At 28.0% G+C, this 22479-nt stretch overlaps 1 long non-coding RNA gene across 1 annotated transcript; it reads left to right on the plus strand.

Moving 5' to 3' along the window:
* The first annotated feature begins 8400 nt into the window (after window positions 1-8400).
* Window positions 8401-16503, plus strand: LOC124889242. The gene is made up of 2 exons (XR_007047947.1): window positions 8401-8886; window positions 16056-16503. It is a non-coding gene; the product is annotated as an uncharacterized LOC124889242 (long non-coding RNA).
* The last annotated feature ends 5976 nt before the right edge of the window (window positions 16504-22479 follow it).

Raw genomic sequence — 22479 nt, forward strand, 5'->3', positions numbered from 1 at the left:
AACGAACAATTGTAAAAATATTGTTTCTACTACTATTACTACTGCTAATAATAATAGTGAAATTAAATAAATAAATAAATAATAGTAGTAGGGGTAGAACGAAATAGTTGTACTGGTAATAATAATAATAATAATAATAATAATAATACTAATAATAATAATAATAATAATAAGGAGTAGTACGTATAGTAGTGGTAGAATAATAATTAAATAAAATTTCAAAAATGATATAATAATAAATAAAAGATGATAAATATTAGGAAGAGGATTACGTAGTACTTAGTGATAAATGATAAATAATAATATTTATTTGCAATTGTTATAAATAGAATCTCATAATAGAAGAGTTCTAAGTGCATTATAACTATTGCATAAATTTATCTCTGTTTGATGTTATCAAATATATTTAAATTTATTTTATTTAAATATTAAATAATAATAAGCAGTGGTAATAACAGTATGTAGTAATATAGTTGTCATAGCGATAGTACCATTAATAATAATAACATTAATAACAATAATAATAATAATGATAATAATAATAATAATATCTAAGCATATTTGCACTTATTTATACAACTATAATATCTATTTGTGATGAATTATCCAAACTTCACCCTTACTTTCGGAAATTTAAAATTATAAATATGGATTAAATCTTTTCTTAATCTAGCATATACATTTACTTGCAATTCATTTATATATTTGAATCGTTACTAAATCTTATCAAAGAAATAATTTATTTTTAACAAATAAATAAATGAAAGAACGAAAAGTAGACTAACAAAAAAAAGATAAGAAAAAGGGTAGAATAGCGAAGATGGAAAAGTGTACCAAATTAGTCTTTTTTATTTTTTATTATTTACTTTAAATATATATAATTTAGCTCATTGATTTCAAATATATTTCATTTCATGTTTATAGATAACAAGATAATTATAGATTATATTTGAAGAAAGTATAAGATAATGAATAATAATAATAAACTTATCTTCTTCTAACAAATTGATATGGTATTTGAATTTAAATTTAAATTTAAATAAAATTTAAATTGAAATGAGATTCTAATTTCTTAATCTCTGTTATATATACATCATAGAGTGCAATATTTTACTTCATTCTTCATTCATTTTTAAAATTTTAACTTAATATTTTTATTTTTTTATATGCATGAAGGATATGATATTCATCTTCAGCTTTTTTTGTTTACTTTAAGGTCTACCAACTTATATTGATGGCAATATCTATTTTTTTGTGATTCAATTTAATGGGTAATATTATATTTACACCTTATTTTTCTCCACTATAATTTAATATGTGTTTTCAATATCATCCTTTTCTATTGCTTCCATTTTGTTAAGATTCATGATAATTTCTTTACCTTAATATACTTATTGAGTTTGTAGTGTAATGTTTTTTTGAAAATAAATTATTGAATATTTATTATACATACATCTGTATATATCTTTTATAATATTTTTTGATGGAGTGTGTTTAGATATTTTGTTTCATTCAATTGTTGAATTAATTCATTGAATTTCAAAATCACTTTCAATTGAAGACAGACTTAAAAAAAACTTATTTGAAAGATTATAGAACCGTTTGAACTCAAACAGTTATTTAGAGTAATGAAAAGATTAATAGTAGCAATTAGTTAATTTTGAGTTGTAATGATAAATAACTTTATTTTGATGTGATTCTTATGCACCAATAGTAGTATAAATGTTATTATATTATATTATATTATATTTTATATGTTATTTTTATTTTATCTTGACAGAATAAAAATTATGGAGAGACGACATGAAGTTTCTAGAGAAAATTGAAGGAAAGGTGTGTTTTAAGTCTTGAATGAACATTGGTGACATTGACCAACTTAAAGGATTAAATATAATTAAAAAACTTGATTAGGTTAATTGTGGACTTGATTAATATTTTTCAAAAATTTTAATCTTTTCAAAAAATACAAATTAACCCACACCAACAAAACTTCCCTCTCTCTGCAAATCAAACTTTCTTTTCTCTTTCTCTCGATAGTTTCTCTCTCTAACTTCTCCCAACCAACAAATTTCAAAATTTCTCCCTTCAATCTTGTGCAACTTCAACCTCTGACAACAAATAGTTTTGAGTTCTTGCCCGTTCCTTTTTTACTTTCAACCGCCAGTCGATGTGACAACATTCTCCTACGACAACAACTTCGAGTTCTTCATTATTTTTTTTCGATTTTCACGGATAAAAAATTAGGGCTTTTAAGTTATGACGAAAATAAGGAACTTGATTTGTTGGTGTTTGTTATTTTTTATATTTTTAATTATTTTTTTTAATGTTTGTTATGTTTTAGTTGAATTTCTCATATGGATGTATCTGCTACTGCTGTTTTTAATAATGGATAGAACATGTAACGTGAATCCAACAGATGAGTAATCTGTTGCAACATATATGCCTAATATGTTGCACAGATTAGTAATCTGTTGCAACATATATGACTAATCTGTTGCGCAGATTAGTAATATGTTGCAATATATATGACTAATCTGTTGCAACATATATGACTAATTTGTTGCAACAAATGAGTAATCTGTTGCAACATATATGAATAATTTATTGCAATAAATGAGTAATATTTTGCAACATATGTGACTAATTTGTAATAATAAATTACTCATCTGTTGGATTCGTTTTATAGTGTTGTAACATGAATCCAACATATGGGTCATCTGTTGCAACAGATTAGTCATATATTGCAACAGATTACTCACTTGCTGCAATAGATGACTCATATGTTGGATTCATATTGCAGGTTCTATCCATTGTAGCAATAGCAGATACACCAAATAAGAAATTCAACAAAAATTATAATTTTACTTACAAAATAAACTATGAAGTAATGTCCAAGTGATATACGAACAAAATTTGACCTAAATTTTTTTCAAAAATTTCAACATGGGCACAACGAATAAGTAAAACACATGAAAAATTTCATGAAACGGGTAAAGAAGACAAAATAATATACCATATATCAAATGCAAAAAGATCAAGGGGACAAACGTTTGAGTTCTCCTAAAAACGTTTAAGTTTCCTAGTATTTTAATTGCTTTCTAATAGTTGACCTATCTGTTACAACAGATTTTCTATTTGATTGATAATTTCCAACAGATGACTCATTTGATGCAATATGTTAGTAATCTGTTGATTCAAATTAAGCAATTATAAGTAATAACTAAATTGATTTAGCTAAAATTAAAGACATCTCTACGACAATGGGACAGACATTTGTGTTCTCCTAAAAATATTTGAGTTCCCTAGTATTTTAATTATTTTTCAACATATTATCTATTTGTTGCGACAAGTTAGTCATCTATTGCAACAGATGTTTATAACAGGCTAGTCATTTGTTTATTCAAATTAAGTAATTATTAATAATAACTAAATTAATTTAATTAAAATTAAAGACAAGTCTTTTATTAAAGACTTGTCTTTAATACAAGACCTTAGATAAGGGGACAAATATTTGAGTTCTCCTAAAAATATTTTAGCTTTAGTATTTTAAATTGCTTTTCAACATATATCTTGTCTATTTAATAATTTCCAATAGATGAGTCATATGTTGCAATAATTTAGTCATCTGTTGCAACAGATGTCTATATTTGTTTGATAATTTTCAATAGATGAGTTAGCTATTGCAACAGGTTAGTCATCTGTTGCAACAGATATCTATATTAGTTTGATCATTTTCAACAAATGTCTTTAACTGTTAGATCTTTTCCAACATATTACTCATCTATTGCAACATGTTATTCATTTATAAGTCATTATTAGTAATAACTAATTTATTTAACTAAAATAAAATATGAATTAATAAGTTCAATTACAGTTTTAATTAATCTCATGGTAATTACACAATCAGCTAAGTATGTTCGTCCTGAGTAGAGTGATCAATTGACCAATTTTATTTGAAATGATCCTATTAAGGACGAATACATTAATTGAAAAATTGTAAGTGGACTTATCAATTCATCTTTAATTTAGTTAAAATCAATTTAGTTATTACTAATAATGACTTAATTTGAATCAGTTCAAATAAAATTGGTCAATTGATCACTCTTCTCGAGATGAATACACATATTTGATCATGTAATTACTATGAGATTAATTGAAATTGTAAGTGAACTTATCAATTCATATTTAATTTTAGTTATATCAATTTAGTTATTACGAATAATGGCTTAATTTGATTCATTTCAAATAAAATTGGTCAATTGATCACTCTACTCATAACGAATACACTTAGTTGATTATTTAATTACTATGAGATTAATTGAAATTGTAAGTTTATCTTTAATTTTAGTTAAATCAATTTAGTTATTACTAATAATGACTTAATTTGAATTATTTCAAATAAAATTGGTAGATTGATCACTCTACTTGGGACGAATACACTTAGTTAATCATGTTATTATGATGAGATTAATTGAAATTGTAAGTGAACTCATTAATTCATGTTTAATTTTAGTTAAATCAACATAGTTATTACTAATAATGGCTTAATTTGAATCATTTAAAATAAAATTGGTCAATTAATTATTCTACTAAGGATGAAACACTTAATTGATTATGTAATTACTGAGATTAATTGAAATAGTAATTGAACTTACTAATTCATCTTTAATTTGAGTTAAATAAACATAGTTATTTCTAATAATGGTTTAATTTGAATTATTTCACATAAAATTGATCAATTAATCATTCTACTCAGTATGAAATACTTAATTGATTATGTAATTACTATGAGATTAATTGAAATCGTAATTGAACTTAATAATTCATCTTTAATTTTAGTTAAATCAATGTAGTTATTTCTAATGATGACTTAGTTTGAATCATTTCAAAAAAAAAAATTGATCAATTTCACACGCTACTTAGGACGAACATACTTAGTTGATTGTGTAATTACCATGTGATTAATTAAAACTGTAATTGAACTTCTTAATTCACATTTTATTTTAGTAATCAATTTAGTTATTACTAATAATGACTTAACGTGAATCAATAGATGACTAACATGTTACAACAGATGAATAATCTGTTGGAAATGACCAAACAAATAAAAACATCTGTTGAAATTGACCAAACAGATATAAACATCTATTGAAATAAATGACTCACTTCTTGCAACAACTAATTCATCTGTTGAAAATTATCAAACAGATATAGACATCCGTTGCAACAGATGACTAAGTTGTTGCAATATATGACTCATCTATTGGAAATTTCTAAATAGACAAAATATGTGTTGAAAAGCAATTTAAAATACTAAAGCTCAAATGTTTTTTAGGAAAACTCAAACGTTTTCCCCCTTGTCTAAGGTCTTGTCTTCAACTTTAGTTAAATCAATTTAATTATTATTAATAATTGCTTAATTTGAATCAATAAATGACTAACATGTTATAAATATTTATTGCAACAGATGACTAACTTGCTGCAAAAAATAGGTGATCTATTGAAAAATAATTAAAATACTAAGGAACTCAAATATTTTTAGGAGAACTCAAATGTTTGTCCCACTGTCTTAAAGATTTGTCTTTAATTTTAGCCAAATCAATTTAGTTATTACTAATAATTGCTTAATTTAAATCAAAAGATGACTAACATGTTGCAACAGATAATTCATCTGTTGAAAATTATCAAATAGATAGAAAAATTGTAATAATAGATGGGTCATCCATTAGAAAGCAATTAAAATACTAGGAAACTTAAATATTTTTAGGAGAACTCAAATGTTTGTCCCCTTGATCCCTTTGCATTTGATGTATGATACACTATTTTTGTCTTCTTTACCTGTTTCATAATTTTTTTCATGTATTTTTTAGGTCAAATTTTGTTCGTATATCACTTGGACATTACTTCATAGGTGATTTTGTAAGTATAATTATGATTTTTGTTGAATTTTTTATTTGGTATATTTGCTACTGCTACAATGGATAGAACATGCAATATGAATCCAACATATAAGTCATTTGTTGAAACAAGTGAGTAATCTGTTGCAACAGATGACCCCTATGTTGGATTCATGTTACAACACTATAATATGAATCTAACAGATGAGTAATCTGTTGCAACAAATTAGCCATATATGTTGCAACAGATTACTCATCTATTGCAATAGATTATTCAATATATTGCAACAGATTAGTCAATATATTACAACAGATTACTCATCTATTGGATTCACATTACATGTTTTATCTATTATTGAAAAAACAGCAGTAGCAGATACATCTAGATGAGAAATTCAACTAAAAATTATAATTTTACTTACTAAAATCGCCTATAAGTAATTTTCAAGTGATATACGAATAAAATTTGACCTAAAAAATTAGATCAAATAACAATAGTAGTGGTAACAACAATATTCAACAACAAGAAAATGATGATGATGAACAAGAAGAGATGATAATGAAGAGCAAGATGATGATAATAAAGAAGAAGATGATGAATAAAGCAACAATAATGAACAACAAAAATCAAGAAGAGAGAGAAAACTTCAATAAATGAGAAGAGAGAGAAACGTGTCCCTTTTTTCCCTATATTTCTAGTTATATTAGATTTTACATTGGATCAAAGTATAAATTTAAAAACTTGTGGGTTATTTTCAAACTTTTCTTACTTTCTTAATCGTTAATAAAGTAATTGTCACCTCCACTCAATTATTAAAACTTGTGTCACCCACACCTCATTTTAAAGCTCTTTTGTCACCTAGAGCCTAAAGCCCCAAATTTCTATACGATGGACAAAGTTTTTATGCCTCACAAATTGATTTTGATTTCAAGTGATACAAATATTAAGTGTATTACTAGTTATAGAAAAGATATTATAGACAATTATATAGGTTTAAGTTTCTTTACTTTTAGATGCAAAAAAAATTTAATAGAAAAAAACTAAGTTGATTTTGTGAGATGATGAAACTTTTTCCTTAGTTAACGAACATAATTGCTAAATTCTATATGTTGGATTAAGTTATTTTTTGTTTTTAATTTTTTTCAATGTCTAGATTAATTAAATTAATAAAAATAATATAATTTGGTTAATGTTTGAATTTACATTTGAATAGATTGTAGGTTATTTTAATTTGTGTGCATGTACTTAAAAATCATATTGAGATTTTGATAAAGAAGTAATCTTCAGAAAATGAGTCAAAAATAAAAATATTAAATAATGAAAATAAAATGCAGGTAATATAAGGATATAAATATTTTGAATTAATTTTTGAAAATAATTAATGTATATTGTACATAAAAAATTAAAGGTGAATGTTCAAAGTCGTGAGGGTTACTTAATTTTAAGAAAATTAAAAATAAAATATTTTTCACCGATAAAAATTCTGATATAATTTTGAGCAATAAGTTAAATAAAAACAATATAGATATTATTAAATAAGTAGAAGAAAATTAAATTATTTAAGAAACTTATAAGATATTCTAATACATATTTTATTTATTCATTGAATTCATGAAAACTTCTTATTAAGTACATTGAATTAAGAAATAAGATGATAATAGACTATTTATTAAAGTAATATAAATTATAAGTCGTATTATAAGTTTTCACAATGTTTTTCATCACATGGGTATGAATATTAATTGTATTATAAAGTAAAAATATACAAGGATATCATATTGAGAATACAACTCTTATTATATTTTTTTTGTCTTTAATTATTTGGTTAGAGCAAGTTAAGTAACAAACATTGATATGGTTTAAAGTGATAATAAATAATATTAAAATTATATAACATGAGGGAGGATGGTTTAAAGTGATAATAAATAATATTAAAATTATATAACATGAGGGAGGGTAGACGGGGAAGGGGATATGTATACTTTTTTTTTAGAAAAAAAATTGGAGGTGGAGGTGGGAGCTAGGTGGGTTGGGAGAGGGGGAGAAAAAAATTATTTTATTTTTTCATTTAATTGAGAAATAATATGATAGTTATAATTTTTTCTAAGGTAGTATGATTTAACATATTCAAACGATACATTCTAGTATGAAATAATTAAAAATAATATTTTAATATTATCTGTGCATCGCGTGGGTACATATACTAGTTATATCTAAAATCATCAATGCAAAATTCTAAACCATACATACTTCTTAAGATGATACAATTTATCAGACCACTTTACAACTATACGTGGGAAAATTGAGTATTCAAACTAAAAGAAATAGGAAGATATAATTGGGCAGAAAAAATTATGGACAATTATTTTTTTGGAGAGAGACCGTACAAAGTAAGTTTTTAGTGTTCTTATGGAGAATGAGGAACTTATAGGGAAAGAAAAGTAGAAAAGTCACGTGAATAAATAAACTTTCGTTAGAAATGAATGAAAAATATAACAGAATAGAAAATTTACAAGGATGTCTTTGATCAAGTTTTTAAAATTTAAAGGATGTTTTAAGTTTAGTAACATATTATAAGGATGAAATTAAAGTTTGGGTGAAATAATAAGGATGATTTTGGTAAAGAATTCAGATCTATTAGCTGCCAACAATAGATCTAAGCTCCCATTAGATAAATATCAAACCTTAAATCATCAAATCTTGAGAGTTAACTATTATTAGGGACCTCAAAGCTTTCAACCCATATCAAAATCTCTCTGCCTTTGAATGATAAGCATAAGTTTCATGCTTCAACAAAATAGATAACTCTTGCCTATTTTCTAGCAGAAATATGCTCAAATACACATTATTGCATCGTTTTTTTGACTCCATCATCCCCTGATCGCCTCTTGCAGATTGAGTCTCAATGAGACTGATATCATACACTAAGAACGAAAAAGCAGTTGAGAGAACCAAAAGACCATGCCCCTACTGAAATTTCTTTTAAAGGTAAGAACTTCAAATCTTTTTTCATGTTGTGGTTTAGTCCGGTGCTTTTTTTTCTAGCTGATTTAGTCTAATATTTTGGTGAATGTTGCCTCTTTAGAAGAACGAGCTTTTGTGTTTTCTTTGATAATGGCTGAAAATCAATAAAATTGATAGTACCTGCAAAATTGAGCATCCAGTAAAAAAAGAATCTGTAACTTATCTCAATATGCTGTTTTCACAACTACATGAATTATTTAAATCAGAACGATCAATTCTGTCATGTAAATTCAACTTATTTCAAAGAAATCTATTAAAAGAGGATTAACGCAAGTTCAAACAACGCCTCTTCTATCAAATATATCTCAGTTCACCTTTTTAAGCAAAACTAAGTTAAATTCTATGACCAAGTCTATTTCTAACATTGGCTGCTCCGCCTGATCAAGTCTCTTGGCCAAAGTAATTAAGGGTGATAAAAAAAAATTTAAAATTAAAAAAAGAGTGATGTAAGTTTTAAACACTGAGTAGAGGTGATAATTGTAAGAGTAATATTAATGACATTAATTTTAAAATTGTTAAATTTTACTATTTACACAAAGATTTCTGCACCATATTTATATAAAGATTCCTACACCATCACTATTATTCCTCCTCCACACTTTTTGTTCCCTCCTCCGCCTGTTCCTTCAGTATCACCTCTTTCAGATTCATCATTATTTTCTTCCTCTACATAACTATCGCTTATTTTTCTTTTTTCTCCTCCTTCACTATCGCTATTTATACCGCAACAAATATCATTTTCTCATTCGACGTCACCACTAGCACCACCATCTCTCTTTTTATTATAAATATCACTTTTTCATGCGTTCTTCTCGAATCACATTTTTTTTAGAAATGCAGCAACTGTTGAAGTTGCAGTAACTATTGTAACAACTTTGATAGTTGTTGAAGCAACTCTCCAAGTTGCTGAATTTGCTGAATTATTTTTCATTCATTTTTAAATGAAATCAAAAATTTTCTTTTTAAACTTCTCAAATTTGTTTTAGAAAATAATCCATAAAGATTAAAAAAGGAATAAGAACAAAATGAAAAGAGAAAGAAAAAAAGAAGAAGAGAAGGTGGAAGAAGAGAAAAATCTAGAGAGAAAAAAATAATAAGAAGAAGATGGGGAGAAAGAAATTTGGAAGGTGAAAGAAAAAAAAATAGAAAGATTAAAGAAAAAAAATAGAAAGATTGAAAGATAAGAAAATGTGAAAATTTTAAAATTTGAAATTTAGTAGCCGTTTGACCATCAAAATTACAATTTTTTGAAGTTAGAGTTAAAGTTGGAGTTGAAATTGGAGTTGGAGTTGGAGTTGTGTTTGACCATGATTTTTTTGATTTTTTTTTACTTTTGATTTTTTTTTTTAAAATATGATTTTATGTCCCAACTTTTACAAACTATCAAAATCACCCAACTAAAATTTACCATTAACGAGAAAAGAACACAATTAACCACTTTTATAAAAATAATTACATATACATGGCCATATTTAATGAATTTTAATTATGACATATATAATATTTATATTAATAGCCGTTTTCTCATATTTGAAAAATTTTAAATATGGATGTTATATTAACATATCACTGCTTCCTATTTTTTAGGTAACAAATATTATCTTTCAAACAAATTTATTTTTTTAGAAATTTATTTAATTTATTTTCTTTATTTTTCGTTCCTAAAAAATATGAAGTGATGAATTGTTATTAACTTTTATGATGCCGCTAATTTTTTTCTTTAATTTTCTTATACATGAAAGATTTTACTGTGTGTGAATAAATTATTTCTATGTAAACATACTTTGTATATTTATGATATATTATATCAAATACCATAAATATATAAATATGCTTAGTATGTTTCTTAATATTTTGTATATTTATATATGTGTATATGATATATACATGGTATAAACTTTATATATAACATACGTTGTCTATTTATAGTATGTTTCTTAATATTTTGTATATTTATATATGTGTATATGGTATACACATGATATAAACTTTATATAACATACTTTGTATATTTCTGTTATAAATATAATACTTTATATATTTATGGGTATAAATATAATACTTTGTGTATAAAGATACTAAGTATTATGCTATATAAAGGTAGCAGTTGCAGTTTAAGGTATAAATTTGTTAAATTGAACATATTTTTTTTATGAAAAATATGTATCACCGATTTATATTTTTAGCATATATATGGTGTAAACTATTTATATTTGAATAGTATAATAAAGATGTACACAATATAATATATATAATCAAATTAAAAATGAGAATAATTTGTGGCAGTGGTAAACTAATCTGATACAGCTTTATTAATTTCATAAATATAGAAAACGATTATCCATTATTAATTACACGACTATAATTTCTTAAACGTCTGTAATACAACAACAAAATTATTATTATTATTATATTATAGTAATTAGGATCATTAACAATAAAATAATGTCTTAAATAAGGGAGAAAAATAATGATGAGAGAGAAAAAGAGATATATTAATTAGGATAGCATTAAGTTTGAAATTATAATTATCTTATTCTTTAAAACTGTTATAGACGTAATATTGAAAAAATAATGTTATAAGGAGAGTTTTATATAAAAATTTAAAAGATTGAGGTTATATGTAATAATAATAAAAGTTGAAATTGGAGTTGGAAAATTGTGAAAACACCAAAAACCTGTTTTTCCTTTGCAGAAAAAATTTTCAAAATTATTTTTCAAATTTTCATGGTCAAACATCATAATTTTCAATTCCGAAATTTTTTTTCGAAAAAAAAAGAAAAAAATTTCATGGCCAAACGGACCCTTAGAGTTGGAAGACTTTTGAAAAATTTAAATAGTTAAAAAAAAAATTATATTTTACACTTTAATTTATTTTAATCACTAATTAAAAGAAATTTAATTTGAGTAGATCAAAATTGTCATCAATTTTAATTTTAAAATTTATTTGTCACCTCACACTTAATTTTCTCAAGTCTCTTGAATACATTACAAAGAGAACTCTAGAAAGAATTTTCAGCAAGTCTAGCGTCCTTATCATCAAATTAAAAGATGAAATGTTGGAATCGTTGGGATGTTGGATGAAGTATAAAAAAATAAAAGGGATAAATGTTAGGGAGTCACAGTGTTTACCTTTTATCTACTTGTGTTCAAATTTTTACAACTAGAATCTATTTCAACTAGTAGATAAAAGATGACAATACAGAGGGTGTGTTTGGTACGAAGAAAAATATTTATCAGAAAATATTTTCTAATTTTTTTATGTTTGGTTGACTTAAAGTTTTTGAAAAATAATTTTTAAATTAGTTTATTTTTTTCAATTCTAAGAAAAATGGCTTTCCTTAAAAAAAGTAAGAAAAATATTTTTCAAAACTCTATTTCAACCTCATTCTTAAGTTGAAATATTCATAAAACTCTCAAAATCATCCATCACTACTCCGACCTTCAATCCTCTTTCCCCACCCCACCCCGCCTCCTACCACTTCTATTAAAAAAATATTTTAAATTTTTTTCTTACCTTACCCCCTATCCAAAACCCAAAATTCAAACCTCTATCTTCTTTCAGGAAAAAAATTAATTTTTTTTTAAAAAATTGAATTTTCTTTTTAAAAAATTCAATTTTTTTTCTTAACTCTCCTACCCAACCCCCTATCAATCTCCTCCTAGATTTAATTTTTTAAAATTAATTTTTTTAAAAATTTCAATTTTTTACCCTCACTCCCCTACCTCTACCCCTACCCCCCAATACTCCCTATTAAAAAATAATATTTTAAATTTTTTCTTACCCCACTCTTTCTCTCTTATCCCCACCCCCAACTAGCCCCCCAACTCCCCCAAAAAATTAATCTATTTTTTTAAAAAATAAAATTATTTTCTTACCTCATTCTTATTATCTATTTTGCCAACCCCAACTCCCACCTACCAACCCCATTTCAATTTTTTTTTTAATATTTTTAATTTATTTTTTAAAATAAATTCAAAACTTTTTTCTTATTCTATTCGTTCTTATTATTTTTGTTAAATGTATACAAATACTTTTAGAAAACATATATTTATCCTATTTGCATAACAATCACACAAATATAAGTAAGAAATAATTTATTTTTTTAGAAAATATTTTTCCACCTTCATATCGAACGCACTCTAAAAAAATATTTTTTGAGATCAAAAATTATTTTTCAAAAATATATTTTTACGCTTTAACTAAACACTAGAATGTATGTTTTGAAAAATATTTTTTCATTCACTAATTAAACACTATAAAATATTTTTCGAAAAATATTTTTCATCCACCAAATAAAAAAAATAAGTAAGAAATCAACTTATTTTTCAAAAAAATATTTTCTAGGAAAACATTTTCCTTCGTACCAAACACACCCAGTCTCACTAATATTTATATTCTTTTTTATTTATTAACCTTCGTCCCTGCCATCTTACCTCCATCTTTTCAACTTCTCATCTTTTAACATAATGATGAAGGCGCTAAATTTATCTGAAAGTTCTTTCGAAAAATCTCCTTCTGATCTATCCATGAGATTACTTCATCATGTGGAGCAGCTAGTATAAGAAAATGATCTTTTGTGAGTTTTACTAGATTTTAGGTGAGAATCTGAAACGAAGAAGTGGATCGATTCTGAAATTGAAATTAACACTGTTTTGCTTGAAATAAAAACAACAGTGAATGGAGGAGTTAAGAGAAGTTAGCTAAATTAAAGTGAATTTAAAGAAGAGATGAAATCTTTGACCAAAATTATAAACTCAACTAAAAAGCAAAATTAATATTTTTAGACCTCGTGTGTTCTCTTCATCCTATATATATTACCTGTTCATATTATTTCACTATTATACAGAAATGTGAAGCAGTTAATACTTTATCAATATTTAATAAAAAAATAAATAAATATGTCTGTTTAACTGTTTCAATCATAATTTTATTATATCATTTTAAATTAATTATTATAAGTTATCTAATATTAAAAATTAATAATATTTAATAAAAAATAAAATAAACATAAAATAATAATTAACTTTTGATGTTTTAAATTAATTTGACATCTTATATGAGGCTTACTTAAATTTTTTTTATAAGTATCTTTTATAATAACGTTGTTTGATCAATTCTAAATAGTTATATCAATTCTAAATAGTTATTACTCTCGAAATTATATCAGTGTGACTTAAATTGAAATAGAAGAAAAAGTATTATAAATAGAATAATTAAAACGTTAAATTGACTATCAATGCCACAAAAATCTGGACAAAGAGAGTAAACATATATTATTTGAAAATTACATAAAAAACACTATAAATTACAATAGTTAACCACTTAAAATATCTAAAAACATATTAAAAATATAATTGTTTTTTCAAATTCTATTTGTGTCACATAAATTGAAACAAAAAATAACATATAACACAAGCCATCAATATCTATTTAGTATATATAGTAGTCCTAAATTGGTCGTCTATTAATTATCCATATTATTATAAATAAAAACTAGTTTTAGAAAAGCTTTTTAGGGTTAGTAAAATTATCCTTTTTATTTATAATTTTTTAAGGGGCATGTCATGAAGAAAGCAGACAACTAATACGAAAGGAAACAAGTATAAAACGGATTTTCCTATTAAATGAATTATAATTTGTTCGTGTATTCTTTCATGATTTGTTTAATTACTAAACATAATCGAAAAAAGGTATGTGATTGTATTTTTAATGAATCAATCGTTTTTCATGAAAAGTTAACATGTTATTTGATATATGTGATAAAAATTTGACTATTCTTAAATTATTATGATCATTTATCTCAAGTACCAGACGGACGGCATAAATACCTATTTAAGTTTTGGTAAGTTTTGTTAATGGTCAACTTGGATTACATTGGCTATACATATTGGCGTAATCACCTTGATGTTGAATAAATTACATTTCCTTTTTTTGATTTCGACATTCTTATCGACTTTTGACTCATTCTACTTCTAGCAATAGATATATCCCCTCAAATTAAAGTTGGGAGGTGTTCTTAACTTTGTGATTGCACTTTAGCATTAATGGTTTACAATTTTATAAGGAGGCAAAAAAGAAGCAAATTGTAAGTGAAAGAAGAGAGAAAATCCAAAAGGAGACAAGACAAAGGCAAAGACATTTATTATAGTCTTTGGCCATGTCCCCACTTCAGAATTTTTTATTTTAATTATCCACTGCAACTCAAAAGTGAGATTCAAGAACAAGACAACATAACATAACAATGTCATAATGTATTTGTCAGTAGTAAACATGTCACCACCCTCGTGTCTATCCTACGTCTGTTGACAAGTATTCGTTGCCAAGGAAGATGGGGATTGAGTAGATTGTCAAAACTTAAAAAGTTTACTAAAGAAGATAACATATTTTTCTCTTGTGCAAAGTAAAAATTTTAGTGCATCGAAATGTCCTATATTTTATTTATTTAGACGAATAGGCAAATAAAGAAAAACTTTAAAGGTGGAATTCATTTGAAAAAGGAAAAAAAGAGAGAATCCTTAAGTGTCTAAATAATTCTTGGATTTGATATTTTAAACTAAGTGGGATGAAAATATATCCCAGAGAGATACGTAGAACTCCTCAACAAAGAAAAAAAGGATGCGAATAATTCGAAGACCCTATAAAAATTAGGTCCCAAATTCTGAAAGTCCACTTAGAGATGGCAATAAGACACATATAATAAGCATGGATATAGTAAAAGCAATATTGTGAAGGGAAAAGGCATATTCAGAAAGCATAAATAAATGGTGCAACTTGCTAGCAACCCGAATTGTCCACGAAGAGTGAACGTGTGCAAGTCCATAATCTTGAAGTTAACGTGTACTAGTATTTGAGAATCTTGGATTGAGTTTGGGCTTTCTCGTTTGGTTACAACAAATACCTAAACTTTCACCTAAATGATGAGAATTTGATTCTCCACCTTGTAAGCCCCTTCCCATTTGCAAAATTATTCTTCTATACGAACTTCATTATCTCCTCTTGAGTGTCTTTTACAATTTGCCAAATTGAATTACAACTAAAAACAAAATATACTTAATTAAAGAAAAAGATAAGTGAAATTAGGAAGAGAGCAAAATTGGATATCATATTACTCCATCATATTTCTATGCAGCTGAATAACAAAGGCCCAACTTCGTCCCAAGTCCCAAGACTATTGTTGTAGTATCATGGGTTGTCCTTGGCTGATTCCAGAAGCCAGACACTACTCTTCTTTTTAGATGCTGCTGGTGGTTACGGAAGAAAATACAGCCCGATGATGCCACAAGCCCCACGAGCAGTGGCGGATGTACATGTATTCCAGGGTTCATCCGAACCCTCTTCGTCAGAAAATTATACTATTTTTACATGGTAAAAATTTTTTTATGTATAAATAATGGAGGCTGAATCCCCTTGACTAGTCCATATATGTACTACTGAACCCCCTCATTGAAAATTCTGGATCCACCCCTGCCCACGAGGTAACCAGCTATAGCTCCATAAGTCACACAAATAGGCCATTCCTACGTGCAAATACCAATTTCCATGAATGAGGACAAACCATTTACTAAAACATTTTCCAACCCCATGCAGAGGTCTGTAAAATAGGAAAATGTCATCTTTTCATGAAGCGCATAACCTAAATATAAAAAGAATCTTTCCCTCCAGTTCTAAGACCTAGGAAATGAAAATGCATATGAATAAATTAGCAATCAAGCACAGTTTTATGGAGTTATGAAATCAAGCACTAAGGGAATCAGTGAGTCGCTAATAACTATGACCTAATTAACTTGTAACAAATGCAAATTCAGTGAGTCACTAATAACTATGACCTTGTTAACTAGTAACATTATGCAAATTGATCAAGCAAAGCGATTACACAAGAAATATACATTTAACATGTGCAGTTGCAACAGCTAACAATTGGTACATCTAAGATAATTATAGAGAATCAGCAGGAGTAACAAGAACTAAGACGCAACTTGATACAAACAAATGTGGGAAACAATTCCGGTATAAAACTGCTTCTGCCTTTTCCGTTTTTCACCTTAAATCCTACTGTGTCCATTCATCTCACAAGTGATGTAAATTTTGATGAAATTTTTTTAGTAGAGGAAAAACATAAAAGGACATTATAATAAAAGTGCTTTGCATGGTACTTAATTAGCTTTTATTCTTATTTACACAAGCATACCTCAAGCAAGAAAAAAAATTCAAATTACATGCCTTTGTAATGATCATATATGCTCAAATAACCAAAATGATAATGCGAGGCATATCTTAGAAACTCCTAGAATCAGGATATAGCACAAGTTGTTCTATTTTACTTAATCAGTGTGGATATGGAGATCCTGTTGACAAAGTAGACTTAATAAAGCAGACTTAACTGATTCCCTAACTCAAGCAAAAATTTTTTACAGATGGCAATGCAATCTAATCTTACCTCGACAAAAAGGATCCATATAGTGCCAATCTTTTTTCTTCCATCATTTTGATCACTTTATCTTATGCATTCATTCTAGTATAGCAGGATACAATACTTCTTTATGGTAAATGAATTAGTACACTTTAAAAGAAATCATCTAGCAGATCCCCAACACCTTTCATTCAAAGCTATGATTCTCTTGGATGTGTCCAGAACAACACAAACATGTTTCCAGCAGATGTGTGTGTCTTCCATAAGGGCGAGTGATACTAATCTGAGTAGTGGGAACGATGAGGTGGAAACCATCTACAAGTAAGCGCCAAAAAATTTGACACAAGAACAGGACAAATAACTTCATAGAACGTTCATGGTATCAAGCAAATCAAGCCACCAGAAGGATAGTGTGCACAAATGCCACTCCCTGAAAAACTTTTTTTTCTAACCAAAATCACCACCAAAGAAAATTAGAAATGGCTATCGGATGCTTTGCTTTCTAGAAGAACTGGGTATCCTACTTTTATATGTATAAGGTTCATTATGGTGAGTAAGGTTCATTGAGGTAGCTCTACTTTCTTAAAACAATTCAGAGAAGAATTTGTTTGAAGAAATAAATTTTTTCTATCTTTCCGTTGCAACTCTCAAAAGATAGTGTTGTGGACTACTGAAGCTGTAGTGAATACAATAATGCATCTGAAATTGAAATATCTACACCATGAAAAGCACTAAAATCTCTATATTGTGAACCTCGAATCCTTGACAATCAGGTAACATACCTGCCATGGGCTTTTCCAATCAAGTGGCATTGGCCAAGCACCAAACCACACTCCAATAACAGCTCCATGAGCTGGTAGAGAGATCATATAGTCTGTGGACTCATTTGCCCTACAAGAACAAACATGCTAAATAAGGTCTATGATAGCTCTAACATACAAATATCAAATGCCCACGGATGAGAAACTGGAAATTACTTTGTTCTAGCAAATATTTGGTGCCAATCACTCTATGATGAGCCAAAAACACAAGCCGCTGGTACAAACTGTCAAACCAACATTGCTGTAAGCATGAGATGAATCCACTAAACTACAGTTGTTGTAATATTATTGGTGCTTAAAAGCTAGAGGTATCTTTTCATGCAGTAAATAGCAAGTCCTAGCTGTTAACACTTACAGTGAGTAGTGACATCAGAAGAGACCAATTAAGGGTCTTGCTGTATCAAGGACTAGTTGGGTAAGAACTTAGGGGTCGTTTGGTAGGACGTATTAGAAGAAATAGTCCATGTATTAAATGTAGTATTAACTAGTACTATGTTTGGTAGGATTTTGGACCAATGTATTAGTTATACACCCTACATGGTATTATAGGGTGTATTACTAATACATCACATATGATGGTATTAGTAATTCATAAGTTTTAATACCATGGGATTAGTATGTACAAAGACAAAAATATCCCTCAAATTCTTTTAAATATTTTTTTTATTTTCTTAATTTTATTTTTTTTATATTTGTACAAATAAATTTATTCAAATAAATTAGTTTACAAATTTTATTATTATTTACAAAAATGTCCTCAAATTTCTTTAATTTTTTTCTAAATCTTTTTCAATTTATTCAATATGAGTTACTTCTTTCAATTTATCAAAATAATAATATCCCTCCAAATAATTTTAGTTATAAAAAATCTACTCCATTAACTTAAAAAATATTTATTGATCAAAATTCAAAAACAAATTGTATACAATCTTTATTTTGTAAATAGGATATTCATAAATAAAAATAATTTTTCTACTTAATTTTAACACTCTATAGAATACAATTTTATGTTAATAAAGATTTTATTGTCTTATCCAAAAGTTACACATACCTCCCTCCAACTTAAAAACACCACAAAGTGGAAACAACAAACAAACGATGATGATGAATTCTGATAAAAAAGAAGAAGAAACAAAAAACAAATGATTCTAAAGTAACTAATTAGTTATATTGTTAACTTTTTTTATTTTTAAAAAAGAATAATAAACTTTTGCAAAGAAAATACACAAAGTTATAATATATCGGAGGTATTTTTATAAACAAATAATATTCTTTTTAAAATATAACAATGCATATTATTTTCAATACATCAAACCAAACACTGCATAAAAAATAATCCCAGTATTACTAATCCCAATACTACTAATCTCTGCACTACTAATCTCAGTATTACTAATACAATCCTATTCAATATTATTTTATACACTCTACCAAACGACCCGTTAGTGTATTTCAGAAGCTATACAAAAAGAAAGCAATAGAAAACCACTATATTTTGCATTAACATAGTCCAAGTTGAGGTAGGATAGGATAGAACAAAATGACTCCAATGGTATCCGAGACAAAAAGATAAACTAATCTCGGGCACTTTTCTGAAACATAGAAGCCTTGAAACATAGAAGCCTTCAACATGTCTGATGATCACCAGAGGCAGATTCAGGATTTGAGGATCTAAACATAGTTGATTCTATTCTCCGGGTTACTGAAAGTGATGATGAATTTACGTATTTCTCTGAAGATTGGAGCTGTGCTTCTGAAGATGATTCCCTTGATTACTGGTCTGAGGAAGCTTATGAGGATATAGAGGATTTAATGACATCTTATTTTGCAGAAGAAGGGTTATTTAAAGTTAAAAAAAGTAGAACTGTTATAAGCTCCACTATTGATGGTGGTTCTGATCATATAATTGATCCATCAGTTGAGGTCCCTTCTGTGAGTAAGTAGTTTGAAATAGAAATAATGATAAAATAAATATCATGAAAAAAATAATAATGAAATACAATATATAAGTATTGCAATAGATTTCACGAGGGAAGTATCTTTAATCTGTAAAAAAAAATATTATTTCACTCATGATAAATTAAGGAAGTAGAAAGCCAAATAGAGAGGCGAGATATGAATTCTCTCTCGGTGCACGTTAAGTGAATGTGCGCTAGCCATGGGTAAGAGAGCTCGTATTCCCTCGGCAAAGGAAAAAATGGCGGTGGAGACAAAGCAAGCTACTCAGAGAGGGCTAAAACTACTCAATTAAGTACTGAAGAAGAAGGATCGAGTTCGCGCGGACCAAATTCTAATGGAACAGTAACTACTCAGTGCATGCAGAAAACAGAGATGATGAAGGAGAAGCAAGTGCAGCAGCTGGAAGCAACTGCAACATGGAATGGGATCACTCAACAAACTCCTGCAACCACAACATTATATCGAACAGTAGTGGTGCAAAATCATGGACAGATATAGTCGAAGAGGAGGAACAACTTCAGAATCAGAGGAATTCAATTTGGGATAACTTTGACATCTCAAAAACTGCTAATGCTGGATTTAAGCTAGTATATGTCAAGCCCAAACAGGAAGAAGACATTGAAGTGGTTGAAATTGAACTTGCTGATATAGAAACTGAAGAACAATACTGGAAGAATGCAATTGTTTGCTATGTTTTGGGAGCTTATCCACCATTTGAGGTAATGAAGGGATACATTCAGAGACTCTGGTCGAAGCATGGAATCATTAAGATATCCATGATGAAGAATGGTGTGGTTTTGGTGAGATTTGACACGGAAGAAGGGAAGAATGAGGCTGTACAAGGGGGTATATTCCACTTTGACAATAAACCCTTTATTGTCAAAGCTTGGAGTCATGAAATGGAGTTCACAAGAGATGAATTGCTTACAGTCCCAATTTGGATTCGATTTCCTGGACTTGACTTCAAATATTGGAGTCAAAAGGGGCTGAGTAAGCTGGGAAGCCTTATTGGTAAACCGCTGATGGTTGATCAAAATACTGAAAGGATGATGGGCTTAAACTATAAACTTTGAAGAAGAAACCATATGAAATCAAAATATCAGTGAAGTGCAAAAGGAAGAAAATTCTCATTACTCAACCATTGAATACAAAGAAGGAAAAACCAAAAACTTCTACCTCTAATGTGTCTATTTATAGTTGCAACTTGTGTTTGCTTACAGCTGGAATCTATTAATTTAACTATCTAACTAACTCTCTAATGACACCACTAACTAACTCAACAACTTGCTAGTTACACAAAATTGACAAAATTGAAAAACCTCTGGGATGAGTATGACTCCATTTTGCCGCCACCTTCTTGTGATTGTTACAAAGCCAAGGAATATGTTGAGCAGTTGCAATATCAGTGTTTATTACAGTTTTTGATGGGTCTGAATGATAGTTATGAACAAGCTCGGGGACAAATTCTCATGATGCAAACTTTGCCTAATGTTAATCAGGCATATGCCTTGGTTATTCAGGAAGAAAGTCAGAAGGGCATAGCAGGTTTTATTCATGAAGGAATGGAGTCCACTGCATTGTACACTGGCAGATCCAAGATGAATCGGACACAATATTTTCAAAAAAAGCCCTTCACTCCCTTGTATTGCGATTACTGCCATATGAGAGGGCATGCTAAGGATGATTGTAACAAATTGAAAAGGTGTAGTCATTGTCATGCCTCCGGTCATGTAGTGGATGAATGCTTTCAGCTGATAGGTTACCCTGAGAACTGGAAGGGAAAGAAGAAGGTGAATGCAGCTTTAGCAGGTTCTCAAATGTATGATCCTCAATAGGTCGCACATGACCAATTGTTGAAGAAAGTAAATGTAGTACAAGGTGGACAAATGTGCACACAAGATCAGATGATGCAGTTAATGCAGAAGGCTACACCGGAGCAGTGTCAGCAGATCCTTCATGTGTTGAGTAAGAATAACATGGATGAGACATTTAGGACTATCAACATGGCAAGTAATTCTAGCCTATATTTAGTAAAATGGATAGTAGATTCCGGAGCTACTGATCACATGATAACCAGTAATAGATATTTACATGATGAAAAAATAGTAGGCAATGTAGGAAGGAAAAACCAAAAACTGCTACCTCTAATGTGTCTATTTATAGTTGCAACTTGTGTTTGCTTACAGCTGGAATCTATTAATTTAACTATCTAACTAACTCTCTAATGACACCACTAACTAACTCAACAACTTGCTAGTGACACCGCTAATGCACAGCTGTACACTTAACCAACAGCTCAACATAAACTATGCTAGGTTGCTTGTTGAAGTTGAACCGGACTCAACCTTGCCGGAGGTGATCAG

Source organism: Capsicum annuum, chromosome 12 (assembly GCF_002878395.1).
Source record: "Capsicum annuum cultivar UCD-10X-F1 chromosome 12, UCD10Xv1.1, whole genome shotgun sequence".
Lineage (NCBI taxonomy): Eukaryota > Viridiplantae > Streptophyta > Magnoliopsida > Solanales > Solanaceae > Capsicum > Capsicum annuum.